A 16,359-nucleotide genomic window follows, 5' to 3' on the forward strand; every position below is an offset into this window, starting at 1 on the left:
AGGTTCAAGATCCACTTCATTTCCTGTTGGAGGAGAATTTTATTCATATCTCCTACTCTCAGGTTTTGATGGAGTCTATCCAAAACCAAAGCCGAAATTTTCGGAAAACGAGTATTAAGAACGGTAGCTACATAGAGGAAAATCTGGGTTACTACTTTTCATCGCCACTATATGTCAGTATAATCTTTTACATAATTTCTGGATGGTTTTACCAACATAATAGCAGCCACACTCACATTGTAGTGAATATACTACAAATGTAGTTTGGCAATTTGCGTAATGTTTGGCGATGAAAGGTCGGCCATTAGGAAGTCGTGGGTTTCTGTCTGTGTTGACAGATAGCCACAGGCCCCACAGGGGAACGTGCCCACAGAGCAAAAAAGGGTCACCTCGGGTCAAAATGTCCTCTGGTCTTTGGCTAGCAAAATGGTCCAGGGCTTAAGTGGTTAATGATATTTTTAACCTTAAAAAACTATGTACTAAGAAACGTTATGAAATGCTTTAAGAGATTAAAAAAAAGTGCATTGAATACGACACGATGGTGCCCTTTGCACCTGGTCAGTAGGGTTGGCTCTTATTCAGTCCTAATATGCAACGTAAGCAGTTGCAAATGGCACCACATTATGGCAGGAAGTGTACACAATGATTTTTTTTAACCTTTTAAAAATTTTGTAACATGATACATTTTATTAAGTGTCCTGCCTACCACAATATGGTGCCCTTTGCACCTGATCACGTAGCACACTAAGACTGGATAATAGTCAACCTTACTGTTTAACCTGGGCATTGCAAATGGCACCATATTGTGGCACCCTTTCCTTCCAGTAACCCCCTAAAAGCAAAAATATTATGCTCCTCCAAGCAAAACACCCTCCTAAAGCAAAGCCCCCTTCCTTCAATCACCCCACTTAGGGCTAGGTTCACATCTGTTAGTGGTTCCTCCTGCAGGTCTGCTCCTGTTCCCATAGCCACAACCATCTGTAGCAGAAAAACACGATTGATGTGTGTGGAGTGTGGGTGCTATTCTAATCCTAATGGCATGCTGTACACACTGAAAACACACTGGGAATTGCTCTGCCCTTGCGATTCTAGAAATGGTGGACTGTCCTTTGGACCTTTTCCCTGTATTTCAGGAGGCACAGTAGCCCATGCAGTATAAATGGGCTGCCATGCCCACACAAAACGCACCTTGCCACATTCGTGTGAACTAAAGGAAAAAAATTACCCCCGCCTCTTAAGAACACCCCACCCCCAAGCAAATCTTCCCACTGCAAAACACCACCCTCCCTCATATATCCCCACAAAATTAACCCCCCTGTCTCTAATCCCCCCTCAAGGTGAAAATAGCTCCCTTATTTCTGAAGCTGAAGAAAATCTCCCTTCATTCAACAATCTTGCCTCCAAGAAGCAAATCCCTGCCATTAACCACCCCATGTAAACTTCTCTACAAGAATTTGGGGGGGGGGGGTCCACCTCCAAAAGCAAACCTACCCACACCAAAAGGAACTCCTCCAGGCAGGAATTCTCACTCCTTCCTTCCTCTAAATAGAAAGTCATGCTTCTCTAGCTACCTAACCTCAGCTTCAGCAATCAGCATGGCACAGAAGCGGGAAATCTTCTGCAACCCTGGTCTCCCTTCGGCAGTGTCAGAACTGAGGATGAGTGTAGGAGTTCCCTTGAAGTGTGCTGTCAGTTGCTGGTATCCGGAAACCTGGGTGCCCTTATTTTGATATCAGTAACAGGGCTCTATTTTGTGATGTAAGTTTATCTCGGATTGGCAAAGTGTGTGGTGCACGGGGCAGTTTGTGTAAGCAGAAGGGATGAGCTTGATGTTTGAGTCAAACATAAGTTGGACTCGAAAATCAGGTGTTTGCCCATTCGCCGAACAGTGAACATTATGGGGCTTTCGTGGGAAATTAGTGTCGCAGAAGGCCCCATAATGCATTGCAAGATCACAGTGTATTTTAGTATGATGATTGGCCAAAGCATGCACCTGACCTGCATGCTTTGGCTAATCATAGCTCGCTCTGCTATGAGAGCCATGATTGCCCAAAGGCAGGGTGCCTTTGGCCAATCATGGCTCAGGGGAACCAAGTCCACACCCCACACTATATAAGGCTGCTTACATAGCGTGTAGTGTTGGTGGTGTGGACAGAGAGATGGCTTGAGTTAGATTAAGCAGGCAGGTTATTTAGTTAGTGGCAGTGTATTTGAGATATATATACCGGCGCCAGGCGGGCTATTTAAACCCAGTTCTCCCTTCAGATCTTGCTGCTCGATCTATAGCATTCCTGAGACTATTGCCTGAATCTGATCTGTTCGTGTATTGACCCGGCCTGACCTGTGACCTTCCCTGCCTTCTGCCTGCCTCTGACCTCCGGCTTGTCTACGACTCTGCACCTGTCTTATCCTCTGGTCCATCCGTGCTCATCCGTTATCGACCCTTCCTGTTCCACGTTCCTGCCTCTGCCTGCTGCATCTGTTCCTGTACTGACTGTCTGGTTTGACCTGGCTTGCCCGACTCTTCTGTGTGCCTGCCTCTGAGCGATCTACCTGTTCCTGTTGGTCTCCTGCTGTTTGCTGGTCCCTGTCCGCTGCCACTGAGGCCTGCTTGTCCAGCTACAGTTCCTGAAGTCAGTCTGATCCATCCTCCAGCTGTTTATCCTGCCAGGCACTCGTGCTACCTTTGACTCCCGTGCCTCCTGTCACTACCATCAGGGGCCGTGAGTCAGGGACGCAAGAGAGGTCTCCTTCTGCATTCCGGGCTCATCACTAGGTACGTGACAGTATCAAGCAGCCATGTCCGAGCCTGGGCAGGGAGCCTCTCCGTTGGATGAACTATGTTTGCATTTGGTGGGTTTGACCCAGGAAGTTGAAAGTCTCCAAGAAAGCTATTCCTGTCTGGAGGAACGTGGTCAAGCCCTCTCTCCGCCTGCTACTACCCAGGGGTCACCATCTGCCTCTGCCAGCATGCCTGCTCCACCAGCAGTGGTGATGTTACCCCCTGAACCTCGAGTGCCCACGCACTCTGGTGAACCCAGCAAATTCAGGGCCTTTTGCAATTCTGGCGAGCTATACTTTGCTCTTCAACCATGGACATTTTCTTTGGAAGCCACCAAAGTGGGCTTTGTAATCTCCTTGCTTCAGAACGAACCCCAGATCTGGGCACATCGCCTTCTTGAACAAAAGGATGACAAACTTTCCAACCTGACCACCTTTTTTGATGCTATGGCCCGAATCTATGAGGACCCTCAGCTCTCAGCAACAGCTGAAGCCGCTCTCCATGCATTACAGCAGGGTTGCAGAGGACTACGTTGCAGAGTTCAGCCGTTGGAGTGCAGACACCAATTGGAACGATGCTGCTCTCCGCTACCAGTTCTGGTTGGGTCTGTCTGATCCCCTTAAAGATGAATTTGCCTGTGTAGGGGTTCCTCAGACTCTGGATGAACTTATCAATCTAGCCATACAGATTGACAGACGCCTACGTGAACGCAGGTCAGAGAGAGCCACAGGTCCGTCACGTCCCACCTGGATGTTGCCAAGAGTGCCCAGTTACTCAAGTACTATGCCAAGAGATCAGTCTACTCCTACTACAGATGTGCCGGAGCCTATGCAGCTGGGTTTGCTACGACCAACGCTCACACCTGAAGAACGTCAGCGTTGCCGCATGAATGATCTGTGCATGTATTGTGAGGAGCCTGGGCACTATGTGAGGTCCTGCCCCGCCAAGATCCGTAAGTGGCTTCCTCCTTCTGCTGATCAAGTCCTTGCAATCACCAATGTTTCCCCTCATCTTGCTCTTTCCGTTTTGTTGCAGCTCCCCGGAAAGAACATCCAGGTTCCCGCTATTGTTGATTCGGGAGCATGCAGCTGCTTTATGGACTCTTCTTTTGCAGCAAAACATCACATTCCATTACATTCCAAAACCCAAGGACTACTGATACATCTTGCCGATAGATCTGCCATCCGGTCTGGTCCTGTCACCGAGGAAACCATCCCCATCTCTGCCAGCATATCTGATCTTCACCATGAACTTTTATGTCTTGACATCATCTCTTCACTCTTGTTTCCAGTTATCCTGGGAATGCCCTGGCTCCAGGCCCACAACCCCTGCATTGACTGGACTACCAGATATGTTACCTTTCCTTCACCTTATTGCTTCCAACACTGTCTACCAAAGACTTCCAACCAGCCCACAGCTCTGTTGTGCCTGGATACTGAAGCTCGCCAATTAGTCCCAGAGGCATACCACGACTTCATGGATGTCTTCAGTAAGAAAGGTGCAGAGACTCTTCCCCTTCACTGGGTCTATGACTGTCCTATCGAGCTCCTTCCTGGCGCCGAAAGTACCTTTTGGAAGAATTTTTCCTTTAACTGAACTGGAACTGGCAGCACTTAAAGACTATATTGACGAAAATCTTAAGAAAGGATTTATCCGTTTTTCCACATCCCCTGCAGGAGCTGGCATTTTCTTTGTGGAAAAAAGGACCATACCCTTCGGCCATGTGTCGATTACCGGGAACTAAACAAGGTGACCATTAAAAACCGCTATTCACTCCCTTTGATGCCGGAACTTTTCCAGGGACTGGGGGCAGCAGTCATTTTTACTAAATTAGACCTACGGGGGGCCTATAATCTCGTTTTCATAAGGGAGGGTGACGAATGGAAAACAGCTTTTCGCACCCGATTCGGACATTTCCAATACCTTGTGATGCCTTTTGGGCTCTGCAACGCCCCTGCCACCTTCCAGCATTTTATAAATGACATCTTCAGAAACTTCCTGGACCTATTCGTCATCATTTACCTGGATGACATTTTGATCTTTTCTGCCTCCATCAATAGCCATCGTCAACATGTCAAGTGTATGTTAGAGCGACTCCGACAGCATGGCCTTTATGCAAAGCCTGAGAAATGTGAATTTGAACAACAGAGCATATCGTTTCTGGGACTAATCATTTCTGTTGAGGGCATGAAAAATGGACCCTCAAAAAATTTCCGCTATCCTTGAGTGGCCTGCTCCTGTGGATAAAAAGGGGGTTCAGCGGTTTGTGGGCTTTTCCAACTTTTATCGGAAATTTATTAAAGGATTCTCAGCCATCATCTCGCCTGTTACCCAGCCGACCAAGCAGGGAGTTTGATTTCATTGGACTCTCCAAGCCCAAACTGCTTTTGACACCCTCAAGAAACTTTTTACCTCCGCTTCTGTACTGAAACACCCTGACCCGGCTCTCCCGTTTGTTCTGGAGGTTGATGCATCCAAAGTCGCAGTTGGGGCAGTACTCTCGCAACGGCAAGGTCCCAAGGCTCTTCTGTTCCCTGTTGGCTTCTTTTCACCAAGCTGTCTGCTCCTGAAAGAAACTATGATGTGGGACACAGAGAACTATTAGCAATAAAAGCGGCTTTGGAGGAGTGGTGGTACCTTCTGGAAGGAGCGGCTCACCCGATCCTGATCTATACAGATCACAAAAACCTGGAGTACCTGAAATCTGCTAGAAGATTGAAGCCGCGCCCAAGCCAGGTGGACGCTGTTCTTTTCCAAGTTTGCCTTCCATGTCACCTACAGACCGGGTTCTAAAAATACCAAACCGGATGCATTGTCCCGCATGTTCAATGATCCCAAAGTACCTACCTCTCCGGATACTATTCTGTCGGTGGAAAACGTTCTCCTTCTTCAAGAAGATCTTTTAAGTCGGATTAAGCAAGCTTCCAGTGAAGACCCCCCTCCTGCAGAAGCAGGGCTGCTTGCGAAAGACGGTCTGTTCTGGCTCGAGGACAAAATCTTAATTCCAGAAAATCTTCGGGCCACCATACTCGAGCTCTGCCACGACCATGTACTAGCCGGCCACTGCCACTAGCCTAGCCGACCTAGTGCAACGCATGTTATGGTGGCCGCAAGTTGCAAAGGACTGCAAAAGATACGTGGAGTCTTGTACCATCTGTACTCGCAACAAGGGTAATAAGGGCTTGGGGCTTGCTCAAACCTTTACCTGCTCCAGAGAGAGCCTGGAAATTAATCTCCATGGACTTTATTGTTGAACTCCTTCCTTCAAAAGGCCATACTGCCATCTTTGTGGTAGTGGATCGGCTGTCCAAGATGGCACACTTCATCCCCTTGAAAGGAACACCGTCAGCACTGGAAACTGCACACGTTTTTTATCAGGGAAGTCATCAGACTTCATGGAGTTCCAGCCAAAATCATATCAGATAGGGGAGTACAGTTTACCTCTCTGGTTCTGGAAAGCACTATGCAGTTCACTTGGCATCGAGCTATCTTTTTCCTCTGCATACCATCCTCAGACAAATGGGCAGTCAGAGAGAACTAACCAGACTCTCAAGCAGTAACTTCGCTGTTTTTCCTCCTTTTCTCAGGACGACTGGTTCTCTCTGTTGCCACTGGCCGAGTTTGCATATAATAATTCTACCCATTCTACCATCAAGCAGACCCTGTTTTTTGACAATTATGGTTACCACCCATCATTTCTACCTAACTCTGTTCCTGAATGTTCTGTGAAAACCATTCTCAAGACTGTGTTCTTTTTTCAGTACCAACAATAAAAATGTTGCAGGAAACCATGACCAGAGCACTAGCACTAAACAAAGAGACTTTTGATAAAAACAGACAGGGGGAACTGATTCTGAAACCTGGAGACCAGGTTTGGCTGTCTATGGTTAATCTTCGACTCGCTTGCCCTTCGAAGAAATTGGGCCCTACGTTTCTGGGTCCTTTCGCAGTCAGGAGGAGAATCAATGAGGTGGCCTACGAACTAGAACAGCCAGAATCACTTTGGGTACACCCTGTTTTTCATGTTTCTCTCCTGAAACCTGCCATCTCTAATCCTTTCCCAGGACGAGCCACAGATCCCCCTGCTCCTATAATGGTTAATGGTGAAGAGGTGTTCGAAGTGGAGGCAATAATGGATTGCAGGAAGAGAAATAACTGTGTCCAATTTCTCATTAAATGGAAGGGGTACGGTTTCGAGGAAAACTCATGGGAGCCTGAAAGCAACATACATGCCAAGCATCTGATACAAGCCTTCAAGAGATCCCATCCTGAGAAAATGGCCCGGTTGGGCATTCGGAGGCTGCCCCTTGGGAGGGGGCAATGTCAGGAAAGACTGGCTGGGGACAGTGGTTCATCGCCTGTCTGTGCGTGCCTACGGGTGCCTTGGCGTGTCCGTGTGGGTGTGCGCGTTCGCGTGCGTGTGGCTGCGCGCAGGTTCGCGTGCGCACGGTTACCGGGCCAGGCGGGCTATTTGAGATCTTGCTGCTTGATCTACAGTGTTCCTGAGACTATTGCCTGAATCTGATCTGTTCGTGTATTGACCCGGCCTGACCTGTGACCTTCCCTACCTTCTGCCTGCCTCTAACCCTCGGCTTGTCTACGACTCTGCACCTGTCTTATCCTCTGGTCCATCCGTGCTCATCCGTTACCGACCCGGCCTGTTCCACGTTCCTGCCTCTGCCTGCTGCATCTGTTCCTGTACTGACTGTCTGGTTTGACCCGGCTTGCCCGACTCTTCTGTGTGCCTGCCCCTGAGCGATCTACCTGTTCCTGTTGGTCTCCTGCTGTTTGCTGTTTCCTGTCCGCTGCCACTGAGGCATGCTTGTCCAGCTACAGTTCCTGAAGTCAGCCTGATCCATCCTCCGGCTGTTGATCCTGCCAGGCACTCATGCTACCTTTGACTCCCATGCCTCCTGTCACCACCATCAGGGGCCGTGAGTCGGGGACGCAAGAGAGGTCTCCTTCTGCATTCTGGGCTCACCACTAGGTACGTGACAGTTTCTAATACACTTCAGGTGGTGAATACAGTATATAACACAGGGAGTACAGTTTCTAATACACTTTTGGTGGTGTACACAGTATATAATACAGTGCAGTCGTTGTACAGTTTCTAATACAGTGCAGGCGGGGTACACAGTATCTAATACAGTGTGTACTGTTTATAATACTCTTCAGGCAGTGTACACAGTACATAATACAGTGTAGTGCGTAGTTACAAAAAAAAAACCTGTCCGGAAGGCCACCAAGGAGAGGCAGATGCTCACATGCCACTAAAAGAGGGCAAGCAGCTTCTGGGTCTACAGTCAACAGTGGTGGTCGTGGACATGGTGCATCCTCTGCAGGTGGCCATGGGGCATGCTTGTCCTTTTTTTCTGCTACTGCCCGTGTTGTTGAGCCACAACATGCAGAAGAGTTGGTAGAGTGGATATTAAAGCCATCCTAATCCACCTCATCCTCTGTCACCCAGGCTCAGTGTAGTTTGCCTTCCAACGCAGCTGCCAAAGTGTCCGCTGACTCCTTATCCACAGTCACTCCTTCCGTAGCCCCACCATCATGCACGGAGTAGTCCCCAGAATTATTCGACCACCGTGTCGGGTACATGCTGCTGGAGGATGCGCAGCGATTTGAAGGCTCTGATGTTGGTTCCCAGGTTGAGGAAGGGAGTAATGTGAGCCTGGAGAGAGGGGGTGCCACGGAAGAATAATAAAATGGCAGTCATGTTCCCCCAGCTGCAGCATACTGCCAAGTTTGCCCCAGTGTCTAGGAGGGAGGGGATGATAAGGTCACTGACTGTACTTGGGTGCCTGAGAGAAGATAGGAGGAAAGTGAGGAGGAGGCACTACTCCAATGAAGCAGGATGTCCTTCAGGGGGCAGCTTAAGGGCAGCCACCCTATTGCATCACACAGGTGCAGGGTGCTGCTGACTCCCCGCTGACTTTTAAAAGTTCCTTGGTATGGGTCCTCTTCAACATGTGTGCAGCATATCATGCTGTTGCTGTTTGCAACCTATGTCTGAAGCGGATCAAGCGTGGCCAGAACAGCAGCCACTTGGGCAACACATGCTTGACCAGACATATGACGACCCGCCATGCAGTCCATTGGCAACAGCACTTGAAGACCCACATCATGGAAAAAGGCAGACTTCTCTTTGCTCCTCACCTAGGATCTCCAACCCTACTATACCTCCAGACCTCTCAAAAACCTGTACTGTGAGGAATGAAAGTGTAGCAATAGGTGTCACAAGTACTTGCAGCCAATCTGCTAGTAGTACACCACCAATTGATTTCAGCAGGCAAATTTCCCCACCCCAGTTGCTGAACTGTAAAAAGAAATTTGGTCCCAGCCATCCACAAGCTCAGCGTCTATATGCTAGCTTGGCTAAATTGCTAGCACTGCAACTTCTGTCTTTTCATCTGGTAGACTCTGCCACCTTTTGTGAATTGTGCTGTACCACAGTGGTAGGTTCCAAAACTCCATTTCTTTTCACGTAAGGCCATTCTGGCTCTCTACCGCCATGTGGAAGGCAATGTTTTGGCCTCCTTGAACAGGGTGGTCAGCAGTAAGGTTCATATTACCACTGACTCATGGTCCAGCAGGCATGGGCAGGGACGTTACCTTTCCTTCACGGCACACTGGGTAACTCTGCTGGCAGCTGGGAAGGATGAAGGACAGGGTTCAGTGTTGGAGCTTGTTCCACCACCACGCCTCCAAAAAGCTGGTGGTGATTATGCCACAACATATGTATGCTCCTTCCTCTTCTTCTTCTCTATGGCCTCTTCTAGAGAATTGTCCTCTGAACTGGCAGTGCTCCCTAAGGGCTCAAGGGGCTACGCAAGCAGTAAGGCTAAAAGATGGCATACGGTGCTTGAGTTGGTCTGCCAAGGGGACAGGTGCCATACTGGGGCAGAGATTCTTTCAGCTCTACAGGGGCAGGCTCAGAGGTGGTTGACGCTATGCCAGCTTCAGCCAGGAATGGTTGTATGCGACAATGGCACCAACCTTCTCTCCACCCTCCGACAGCGAAAATCGATCCATGTTCCATGTTTGGCATACGTCCTGAATTTTGTGGTGCAGTGTTTCTTGACCAGGTACCCAGGCTTACAAGATCTCCTGAGGCAGGCCAGAAAAGTCTGTGGTCATTTCCGCCAGTCATACAATGCCAGTGCTCAGCTGGCTGACATTCAAAGGGAATGCAACCTGCCCACATACTGCCTCATTTGTGACATGCCCACCAGATGGAACTCAATGTTGGCAATGCTGCAGCAGCTGCATACACAGCAGAGGGCCATCAATGAGTACCTGTGCTAGTATGACAGGGTCAGGGGAGCTTGGTTTCTTTTCGACACCCCACTGGCTACTGATCAAGGATGCATGCACTGTCCTGTCACCATTTAAGGAGGCCACAAGGATGGTGAGCATTGACAATGCATGTATCAGTGACACTGCCCCTCTAGTCTTCCTGCTATAGCACACGCTTTGTGGAATCATGGACAGGGCACTTGAGGCAAAACAGCAGGAGGAAGAGGAATTCCTTTCCTCTCAAGGCACCCTATATCCAGATAGCATTCCTGCAGGACCGCCAAACACACAGGAAGAAGAGGAGAAGAAAGATTGTGTCAGCATGGATGTAGAATATAACATACAGAAGTCTTCAAGGGATGGTTTTCAGCCCCCAGAAACCCAAGGAGTTGTACGTGGCTGGTAGGAGGTAGTTACAGATAATGTGATCCTTAGTGACCCAGAGGACTCAGAATCGAATGCCTCTACAAACTTACATTGCATGGCCTCCCTGATTCTGCAAAGCCTGCAAAAGGACCCTAGGATTCATGGGATTAAGGAAGGGATCATTACTGGCTGGCTACCCTTCTTGATCCACGTTACAAAGGTAAAGTTGCAGAACTCATGCTGCCTTCACAGAGGGAGCAGAGGATGAAACATCTTCAGGAGGCCTTGAAAAAAGTTTGTGTATCGCATTTCCAGACCTTTCAGACATTTCCTGGTGCTGGACAACGTATTTCTGAGGCTTTGTTCGGTCAGAGGAAGAGCAGAAGAGATGGTGGCCGGCTGACCAATGCCTTTAAACAATTTTTCAGTCCTCAGCGCCAAGGTCTGATAGGTTCAAGTAACTTTCGCCAGCATCTGCATTATATGGTGCAGGAATATCTAGGGGCAAGAGCAGACTTGGAGACCTTTCCAACAAAGCATCCACTGGGTTACTATGTCTTGAGGATGGACCACTGGCCAGAACTTGCTCAATATGCAATCTCCTTACTGGCCTGTCCTGCATTCAGCATGTTTTCTGAACGCACATTCAGTGCTGCTGGAGGCTTTGTAATGGATCAAAGAGGTTGCCTGTTCATGGGTTCATTGATAGGCTCACATTTATTAAAATGAATCAGTCCTGGATCAGCAGCTATCAAGCACCTGATGCTGACGTAACTGATTGAATTTGCTATGGATCCGGGATCCCTTTAAGACTTCCTATGCTGCCTATGCTATTCCTCCTCAATCATGATAATTCTAGCTTCCAACAATATTTTGGTTTAGGGCACCACCACCACCCACAGCCCAATTTTTCTGCCTCTGTTTAACAGGGGCATGTAATTCCAGTTTTTGAAATAGTATTTACCAGCAGGGCCCGTTCCTGTGCCCAACAAGAGTAACTATGAGGGGTTACAGTGTTGTAGCACCACCACCACCCAAGGCCAAATTTTTATTCCCCTGTTTAACAGGGGCATGTAGTTACAATTTTTGATATAATATTTAATAGCAGGGCCCGTTCCTGTGCCCAACAAGACTAACTGTGAGAGTTTATAGTGTTCTGGCACCACCACCCAAGGCCCAATTTTTCTGCCCCTGTTTAACAGGGGCACGTATTTACAATATTTTAAATAATATGTGGCGCCCACCACCTTTAGGTGGGTGCTAAATAGATTTAAGTAGGGTAAATGTTAGGTACATTTAACCAGAACCTTGCACTTTTAGGCCTGGTTGTTTGTTTTGGGAGAAGGGAGTGACAGAGTAGAGAGGGGAGGGTGTGGCCACTGGCATTCTGACCCTGAAACATCTCCAGGAAGGAAGGCGGGATGGGGACAGGGGTGCAGGCAGTTTGTATGGAGAGCCCTGGACCAATCATTAAATTGTATTGGCAGTGGTAGGACTCGCATATAAGCTGGGGGTCACATGCTCCGGGGGGAGGATGGGAAGAGTCTGGAACAGAAACAGGAGCAGAAATGTAACCCACAAGGAGCAGGCTTGAAGGCCTGGGGGTTCAGAGACCCCAGTGCTGGATAGCAGGAACAGACTTGAAGGCCTGAGGGTTCAGAGACCTTGGCGCCGGATAGTTATTACAACCGCCACAATGTAATCTGCAGTAGTGGACCGGGCATCCCAGCTTAGGATGTATCCGACCATGCGGAATGGGAAGTAGCTACAAAGAGGATGGAGTAAACTGGGATCGACTTTCAATGGCAATCATGGACTGTCAATGGGAGAGAGCAAAGGGAGTGCAACCCTGCAGTGCTTATCCATTAAGGACTTTCCTGAACTGACGCCGGGAGGATTGCAGGAGTCAATATAGGACATGGGAACAGAAATGGGAACCAGAATTTAGAGGCAACTCATATCCTCTAACAGCAATGTAACGTTCAACAAGCAAGAAATAAAAGTTTTCGAAGTTTAATGGACTGTCTGCTGTTTGTGAAATTTGTGCAGGGGTGGAAGAGCGAAAGCAGTTAAGCAGTGACTGTATCTCATGTAGTCAAATGTGATCATCACAAGCTGCACCTTGCTATCATGTACAGAGGTGTCTGGCGTGGGAACAGCACTGACACCACCACTGTTTGCAAACAGACTGTCCTGCTGCACAGATGAAAGTGTTATGGGAATTACAGTTGTCGCTGTAGCCCGTGGATAAAACATGGACACCAAGGGAGGTGCGGCCAGGAACTAGGGAGTGGGGCCTTACAAGTGGGGAATCACAAGTGACATTTTCATCGTGATACAGTAACTGCTGCTCTAACCTGCAATTCTATGGTGCCTGCCACCAGGGGTCGGTGGTGCATACTCCAAAAATGAAGGGTTACAGTTCCTCACATGCCGGATCAACAAGTCAAGGGGTGGAGCCACGCCCAGGAGGAAGAAACTACTCCAGCGTCACATAGCAGAGGAAGGTGGCGCGGAGCGGTCAGAGTGAACCTGCCATGCAGCAGATTACTGATGTGCAGGCCCAGGTTCAGGTTCTTGTGGACACCGGCATTAGATTGGAACTTACCGGTGGGCTGGCATTGGGAGTTGCTGAAGGAGTAGCTTTCTACTATGTATGCTTTGTCCCAGCTGTTTGTCCCAAGCCTATGATGGGAGTCACCGCCTGGGCCTGGTGCGGCCATTGTAGTACGCAACTCACGTGCCTGGGACCTGAGCAGCAGGAGGTGTGTTACTACTCCTTCAGCCCTACCACCGGACTCTGCTTGCCTCATGCCCAGATGACTCGGAAGGCCGGAGAGGGCTACATAACAGCAGAGAGTGCAGCAGAGGAGTTTCAACCTGATTCCAAGGAGTTGGATGTACCAGAGACGCAGGTAGTACCTGTTGGGGAGACCTATGGCCTGGCCAGGGACCTGGGGATTGCTGAGGTTGCTGGGCAGTCTCCGGAAGACCACCCTGAAATTCTGGCCCTAAGTAAGTCCCTTGTTGAGCCTGTCCGGAAAGGAGTCTCAGCTACAAGAGGGGGATCCCTCAGGCGAGCTGGACAGGGGAGGCAAGGGCCAGGTAATTGTCTGGGGTTCACCAGAGGTGCTGGACAGGTATGGTCCGATGGAACATTTATTTGTCTGGTCCTCTCCTGAGGAAGATGGCTCTAGTTGGGAGGATGAATGGTTCCTGGAGAGATCCACTTCAGTCAAGGCTACCTCCAGGGCTCCGGAGAGCACAGCCATCTACCCAGAACCCACAGTTCCCACTATTAGACTCGTAGCAGATACTCCTCACAACCGGGCACCCACTTGCCAGCAAAGGGCTGTCTGAGCTCCGGACTCTTATGTACTGCCTGGGCAGGGAAGGCCCAAGGAACTGCCACGGCTGTCGCAGTTCCAGAGGGACATCCAGAGAAGGGTTGCCCAGAAGTGGGGGTTGGCCTATCCTTATATACCAGAGAAGATCATGGAGACTGTGGAGATTCCTGGGAACAGTGGTAAAGTGACCTTATCTGGGACTATCTGCATGTTCCAAAACCCCAAAGGACACCAGACCATGAGCTGTGGGTCAGGTTCTAGGACATCTTTCGGGAATGGAAGCTTGGGAGGGCAATTTATAAATATCGTGTCATGGTTGTTAAACGAGGTCAGCATGTCAAAAGCTATTCCATTTTGGGTAGAGGGGAAGGGAACACCAGGAAGAGATTGCCTGACCCCCGGTATTGCCTGTGATGTGGGACTGATGAAAAGATCACAGTGATGCCGGAGGAAAAAAAAAACCTTGGACTGCAAGTGTGCAGAAGGGTTAGGGTGGGTTGTCCCATTGACTTTCAATACAGGGCAACAGCTTAAGTCCCTAACTGGCTAGTTACGGATGCTGCTGCATGCTGTCCCTGTCAAGTCTCTTTAGTTTGTTTTGTTGTGAAAAGGTTTTGGACTCCCATTGGAGCCAATCAGAAAGTAGTTTGGCTTATAGACTCATTTGTAAATATACTGGCATGTCTGCTCAGGCTGTATCCTGCAGGAGTCTTCCTGACTTCTTTGGAAGGGATAGCAGCCCTGACAGGAACACACATGCCCATAAAATGTTGATTTTCTAGATAATATGTAGGATAGGATGTATGTCTTGTGTTTATTTTAGGTACATTCGGATGGCCCGGCTGTCTAATCTAAACGGAAGACCACAGGTGAAGATCTGGGGTAATTAAAGCATTCCTCCCTCGGGGGCAGTGTTTTAGTGCTCCTTGTATTGGCTGTGGCTATAGGGACTAGGGATGAGCTTCGTGCTTCGAACGTATGTTCGACTCGCACAACGGCTGTTCGCCAGTTTGGCGAATTCCAAACGTTATGGGCCGTTCGCGCCAAATTCGTGTGGCGCTCACGGCCCACAATGCACTGAGCCATCGCAGTGCATTGCTGGCTCATGATTGGCCAAGCATGCACTGTGAACCCGCATGCTTGGCCAATCACAGCGCCGGCAGCGAGGAGAGCCATGATTGGCCACAGGCAGGATGCCTGTGGCCAATCATAGCTCAGGCTGTGTAGTACACGCCCCACACTATATAAGGCCGCCAGCGCGGCGGCCTTGTGTAGTGTGTTGGCGTCTGTAGGAGTTAGTGGGTGTTCTGTGTACCTTCAACACAGTATACACCGATCGTTATCGGCCGATTTTGCGTTCTTGCTCTTCTGTAGTGGTTGTTGTCTGTGTGCACTGAACGCAGTATACACCGCTATATCCACCTATATAGCTAGCTATATTTCTCTTTTTTAATAGAGCTTGCAGTCAGTTGTAGGAGATTGTGCGTGCTGTCTGCGTGCCCTGAACCCAGTATACACCGCTATATCCACCTATATAGCTAGCTATCTTGCTCTTTTTAAATAGAGCTTGCAGTCAGTTGTAGGAGATTGTGCGTGCTGTCTGCGTGCTCTGAACCCAGTATACACCGCTATATCCACCTATATAGCTAGCTATCTTGCTCGTTTTAAATAGAGCTTGCAGTCAGTTGTAGGAGATTGTGCGTGCTGTCTGCGTGCTCTGAACCCAATATACACCGATATATCCACCTATATAGCTAACTATCTTGCTCTTTTTAAATAGAGCTTGCAGTCAGTTGTAGGAGATTGTGCGTGCTGTCTGCGTGCTCTGAACCCAGTATACACCACTATATCCACCTATATAGCTAGCTATCTTGCTCTTTTTAAATAGAGCTTGCAGTCAGTTGTAGGAGATTGTGCATGCTGTCTGCGTGTCCTGAACCCAGTATACACCGTTATATCCACCTACATAGCTCTTCTCTAATTGAGCCATCTGCAGGAGTTAGTGGATGTTGTGTGTGCCTCCAGCACAATATACACTACCCAATTGCTGGTTTTCCCATCTCCCTTCAGGCCATTATCATGTCTGGAAGGCCAGCAAGGAGAGGCAGACAGGCACGAGCCGATAAAAGAGGGCAAGCAGGCTCTGTGTCTAGAGACAACAGTGCTGGTCGTGGACGCGGTGCATCGTCATCATCAGCACGTTGCCATGGGACACGCTGCTTGTCCTTCTTTTCTGCAGCTGGACATGTTGAGTCGCAACATGCCAACGACTTGGTAGAGTGGATGACCAAGCCCTCTTCATCCTCCTCATCCTCTCTCACCCAGGCTCAGGGTACTAGCAAAGCAGCTGCCAATGCATCGTCTTCCCTCCTCTCAATGTCATCATCAGTGACTCCTTCCCTAGACCCACCACGTCCTCCTGAGGAGTCTCCTGAACTCTTTGAGCACAGTGTTGGGTACATGCTCCAGGAGGAAGCCCAGTGTTTTGTAGGCTCTGATATGATACTCAGCTAGAGGAAGGCAGTAGTGTGAATGCAGAGAGAGAGGATGCTCAAGAAGGACAGC

Source organism: Lithobates pipiens, unplaced genomic scaffold (genome assembly GCF_037356315.1).
Source record: "Lithobates pipiens isolate NorthernLeopardFrog02 unplaced genomic scaffold, aLitPip1_a1.2 Scaffold_18, whole genome shotgun sequence".
Taxonomy (NCBI): Eukaryota; Metazoa; Chordata; class Amphibia; order Anura; family Ranidae; genus Lithobates; species Lithobates pipiens.